This window comes from Strix aluco, chromosome 1 (genome assembly GCF_031877795.1).
Source record: "Strix aluco isolate bStrAlu1 chromosome 1, bStrAlu1.hap1, whole genome shotgun sequence".
NCBI classification, from domain to species: Eukaryota; Metazoa; Chordata; class Aves; order Strigiformes; family Strigidae; genus Strix; species Strix aluco.
The window spans coordinates 134,381,507-134,387,506 of NC_133931.1; positions in this window are offsets into that span (position 1 = coordinate 134,381,507).

The following is a 6,000-nucleotide window of genomic DNA, read 5'->3' on the forward strand; positions in this document are numbered from 1 at the left end:
CAGGTCATAAAAGTATGTTTAGCAAAAGATAGTTCCATCCCTTAGGATAATTGGTGATACAACAGCTCTGTTTTGTTTTCAAATTACTGTTTTCTTTTCCTCAATCATATTTTCCTTCTAATACCCTTGTTTTCTAACATGTAAGAGAATCACATTGAACTCGTGGCCTTGTTGCTAGGTTTCAAGCTGCATTTATGCAGTCTACTGAGACACTATTTTCAGTTTTGAATTCTGAATCAAGTCCCAAGGCAACAGCGCCCTGTTTCTTAGCAACACAGATGGGTAGACTGTATATTCCAGCTCTTTTGTACAATGGAAGAATAAACAATTCCCTGAATAAGGGTGTGCTGCAAGTTTATCCCTTTGCTTAACTTCCCCTAGAAGAGAGGAAAGAGAAGCTGCCTGCAATACACCATATGAAGTTTTGTCAGGAAGTCCCTGTTTTTGCAGAGTGGTGAGTGGTATCTCTATCTTTTCTGTTCATTGCATCTCTTTGGTGTCCTTATTCATCACTGTGCATATGGATCTGTAGGTACTTTAGATCAGTGACTTTCAGTTTCCAGGATACAAACATATGCATGGAAAATCAATGTAACAAATCTGGTAGAGGTGGGATGTGTGAAAATACAGACTTTTTGCTTTGGTGAAATTAGTGGAGAATCATAGAATTGCATCACTTTATAAAGTTCTCTGGATGCAAAACCTTGTTTTTAGGAAAAAAACTAGGGCTGGAGAAAATAGGTGGAGGATTGAGAGCTGAGGAGGAAATGGGTATTCACCTGACTAGTAAATTAGTGGTGAATGTTACCCAGTGTATGAAATGGAGAAAAGTTGCTCTTTTGACACAATCTCTGCAAAGGGTTGCACAGCTTTGAGACTTCTTGGCAATATAGGCAAAATTTGAATTTTTCTGCCTCCAGACTATGGGACTGATATTGCCATGGAGAGAGAGGAGTGCTAGGAAGAGGGAGAGGGGCACAGAAGGACATGCAGCTCAGCAGGGCTGAACCTTTCTGCTCCTGACACCTGTGGAGGGGCAAGTGCATACACAGTCTTTTTGTGATGGCAGCAGCAATGCGAAGTCTAGGTCATTACAGTTTTGGCACAGACTAGAAAAGCAGAAGTGCCTTTGCAATTCATTCTGCTGACCTTAGCATCTCCCTGTTTAACCTATACCTAAAGCTGGCCTGGTGAGTCTGCCAGCATCTCTTTTTAGTTGCAAAACAAGAAAAGGCTGCTTTAAATGCATAAATTATCATCTGTCATTTTTTCTTCCCAATTTATTAAATGATCCAAAACACAGCAGCTGGTCATGGTGGGATAGCTGCCTTGCCTGTAGACTGCTCCCCCTCACACACTTGATGGAAACCCTAGGTCACCTTAGAGGACAAAAGTAGAGTGCCCACCCAAGCCTTCTCACCTCCTCACAAGCAGAAACAGGGCCAGGCTGTGCTTCAGTGTTTGGATAGCCTGAGGATAATCTGTGGAGTAGGGACTGTGAGTTTTGGTCCCTTCCCAGAGGCTGTGCTGCAGTGGGGTCCTGCTGCTCTGCACTGGGAGTGCTCCAGCCAGTGGGGTCCTGGACTGGAAGGAGCCTGGCTTGACTGCACAGTGCAGCTGGGCATGCCTTGGGAACCAAAATAATCTGAAAAAGAGAACACAGAAATGCGACCTTCCAAAAACAGTTTGTGGGAACTTACTTTATCTCTAGTAAGCTGCTGTGGCAGGTGCATCCACCCAATGAAAGCAGAGCTTCTTGGCTGCTGAAGTGTAGCAGCTCCTGACTGCCTTTGTTCTCAGGGCCTCGCGGTAATTGAGGCCTTTGGCCAAGGGGAGCAGCTATTGACTACAGGTCAGATTCGGCCCGGGTATAAATGGAGTCCCCTGGGGAGCCATTTTGAGCTCGTCCCCTGGAGCAGCAGCTGTGGTCGAGGGCTCTCCCCTTCGGTCCAGATGCTGCCCTGAGCAGGTCCTTGAGGTTGAGAGCCCTCACTGTCAGGTGAGTGATAAAGCATTTTGGGTTGCCATTAAGCCCTAGGGAGTGGGGGCTTTGTTATGTGTTTTGGGTTGCCGTTAAACCCTATAGAGTTCTTTGTTATGTGTTTTGGGTTGCCGTTAAAGCCTAAAAAGTTGTTCTGTTCTCCTCTCACAGACTTTTGAACCTGTAATTTATGGAGAGCTAGTTAACTGTGTTAATAATTAATTTTTTATTTTTGGTGGTTGGTTGTTTATTTGAGAGCCTCTGTAACAGCTGCCTACCCCAATCCTCATTCAGAAACACAGTTTTGTTGGTAAGGACACATTTCCACTTGCCCTTATACTTCAGTGGACCACTATCTTCTCTTAGGAAAAAAAAAAAAAAAAATCTGCCCTCAGACTGAATAAGCTCAAAGAAGAGAAAGTTGTAAGGTTATAGTTTCACTTCAGGTTTCCTAAGCATTGAATATTAAAGGAAGTAGGAGAAAGTGGTTTGTATTGTGTTTGGGCCTGTTGTAATGCCCTTATGATCTATGTCTCCTGGATTTTGCAGGACATATAAGGAACTCTTTAAGGCTACTATTACAAATATAGTGTGAGAAGGGTAAGAGTCTGGGAGTGTGTTTAAGATCAGCAAGAGACAGAACAGAGATAACAGTATGTAGCTTGTACACAGACCTAAATACTGCCTGTTAGGGTGTTAATGCTGCTCCAGTGGTCTTTCACCCTGTCCAGAGGCATCCTTGGGTATATGAAAGGGCCTGCCTCTCCCTCTGGGCAAAAAGGTAAAGCTCGAGTAGCACTGGCTGATGAGACAGCCCATGGCAGGACATAACACCTGGGCACATACTAGGATAGTAATGGTGCAGCTCTAATTAATGTTGTGGCCTGGGTGGGCCCAAGAATGTGGAGAAACAAGGAAATACATCAGGAGGGCTGGAGACTGGAGTTTCAACATTTCCCTGATTTGAGGTTTGTTTTGTCACTCCTATTTCTGCAAAGTGAGGCTAGTGTATATCCAGCACTGCCCAGCTAACACCAAACCCCCACTGTGCTGTGCTGCATGTGCACAGGTTTAAACTCCCCTCAAGGATGTACTGTTTAATGAGACAAGAATAAAAATGTGAAGGAGAGGATGTATTTGTGTTCCTACTTTGATGGCTGTTTTGGGCAAAATAAAAAACAGAGCTCCTCTTCCTACAGGCTGCTATGAACATGTACAGTCCTGAACATCCATGCTTTTGTCTTCAGATGGGCTTTCTCTAGGGTTAGGAGTTTGCTTCTTCAGGTTACTTTGCAGAACTGAGAGAAAGAGGGAATCAAGAAGCAATAGTTCTTCATCTAAGCACAGGCATAAAATAATATTAAAGTTCAAGTACACATATATCTTCAATGAATGTACTAAGTTATACAGACAGGGCTAGCCAGACTGCAAGTAACAATCAGTAATAAAAGTGTGTTGGGTTTTTTCTTTTTACCAGAGATTGCAATATCTGAGAAGAAAAAAATCCATTATCAGGCCATTATGTTCATCCTCCATCAAGAGGAGAGATGGCTTTTATTTGAAAGTCAAACAAGATTTTCTGTGAGCCTTGATTGGCTTTTCTCATGGCAACAAACTGTAGTTCAGCAACCCAAAGCCAATACAGATGTATGGCTAAAGCTGCCTCCTGATTTTAGCTACCAGCTCTACAGATCATCCAACCCGTCTCAGAAACCACGAGGAAAGGGAAAAGGGGAACTGAAGCCAAAAATGACCTCTGAGTCCATAGTCATGCAACAGCTTTCCAGGCTTTGCTCCAGGCTGCTCCTTCCTCTCTCATAAAAGAAAAGGGACTTGCCTCAGCTTATCACTTGCTCTCCACGGATCATCTCTTATGAGGCCAAAATACCGTTTGAAGAATGGCGCATGAGACTGGTGTGCATGAAGCCCCCAAACCGCATGATTATAGACAGGTAAAGTGTCTGGCGCTCACACTTCGAAAGCAAACACGCTGAGAGGATGCTTGGGGATCTGTAAATGGAGCCACTAGATGTCAGTCTCACTAGCCAAGAAAAAGAAAACCCAGCAGTTAGTACCGCAGTTAGGATCTAACTTTGATAGACAATTCAGTCATAGTCAGGAACTATTTGCCAAAAAGACTTCCATAGGGAAAGCTGATGAATCCAGGTTTGGAGCTCTGTTTTAATTTGCTTTGTAGCTGACAAGATGGTTTTCATTTTGACAGAGCAGATCGAAGTATGAACATCAGGGCTAATCAGTTCATCTTTATCTTGCTCTCTGTGACACATCTGCCTGTACTTTCTGCTTTCCCCAGATTAATAGGTAGCTGTTGAACTGCTTGACACGCTGGATGGAAGTATTTTATGGTAATTTTTCCATTTAGCAGCCCTGAGACCAGCATCTCATTGTGCTAGCTGTTGTTCATAACACATGGCAAGAAACTGTCCTTTTTTTACAACAGCTGACAACTAAATTACATACAAAAAAAGTTGCAAAGAAAATTTTAAAATCCAAGATCCAACTTGGATCAGTATATTCCCCAAAATCAATGTGTTTAACACTAAAACTGCTAAGGAAGAGAAATCTTCAGTCTAAATGGGTCTTGGTCAGTTTTTCTGATTTTTTTCTTTTGGAGACTCAGTCTTTGGTTTTGTTGGTTTTGTAATATCTTTTCAACTCAGATGCCATAAAAACAGAGAGAAGAATCTTTTCTTAAGATTCAGTGTTATATCCATATTCAATTAACTTCTAATTACAAACCTTCCTATCTCCTCTCCTGTGAGCCGTTCAAAGACTCTTGTCTAAAGAGAATTCAGTAGACTTACTATTTCTAAAATAAGAAACAAAACTGAGACGGTAAACAAAACCCCTTCTGTCCTCCAAAGCAAACATTTATATTTGGACATGTAGTTTATTGAAGAACCACATAAATGGCATATAGCCAATGTTACATTTCCATGGAAAACAATATTTTTTTTTCCTCCTGCTTTCTTCATGAGAGTGTAAATCATGTCTTCATTTATTTGCCAAGCTGCTATAGCAGGAATTTAACTTCCCTGTTTTTGAGTTTACCTAAGGTAATTAAAAGCAAACTTCTAGTTAGCTATTACAGCCCAAATAAATTTGTCCAACAATATTCTGTCTCAAGGAAAATATGCTTTATTTAAGGATGATCAAGTTTCCACAATAGCAATTAAATGCTAAATTCTCTTAAAATCTGCTAAACAAAAACTTTCTCTTTAAATGTGTCTTATTTTTTCTTGTCTTGACCAGTAATGTAAATTTGCAAAACCAGTGGAAGGGGAAAAAAAGCATGTTTGTCCCACAACTCTAATGTTGTGCTTTCTAAGGTCACCACTTCAGGGGGCCTGACTATAGCAAGATAATCTATAGCATCTGTATCTTAAGAAATGTTCTCAAGGTTTCAGAACCTTTCCTGATCCATATCAGGAGAAAACTAATGTTTTAATAAGCTAATTCCAGAAAGTCTGATAACTACATGACCAAAGTACTTAGCTGTGAGTGTGAAATCAAATTTCAGGTCCTTGTTATGAATCAGGCACTTTGGGGATTTCAGTGTCACCAGTCAGTGCTCTAACCTCAGGACTAATGGTTTTCTTTGGTGAAATTCTACCTAAGTGAAACAAGTAATTATAAGTCAGTGTGTCTGAAAAGAAATAAGAAAAAGGCAGAAAAAGCAAGTTGCTACCAAAAATTCCTGATTTAAGTTCCTGCTAACAACAAAACATCCCTCAGACTCTCCTCAGGACTTGGTCCAGAGGTGGAGGGGATCTCCACTCTGAGGTCTGGAGGAAAATAGCACATATTGTATAATTGCTTTGACATATCATTAACTTGTCAGCCAACTGAAACTTCTGACTACTTAGTTCTAGAAGGCTGTAGGCTGTACAGTGATGAAAAATTCAGTAGAACTAAGGACTTGCCTCTACAGGGAATTTTACTCTTTTTTTGTTTTTTCTCCACTAAAATGTCCCCTGGAGAGAACCTTAATGATATAT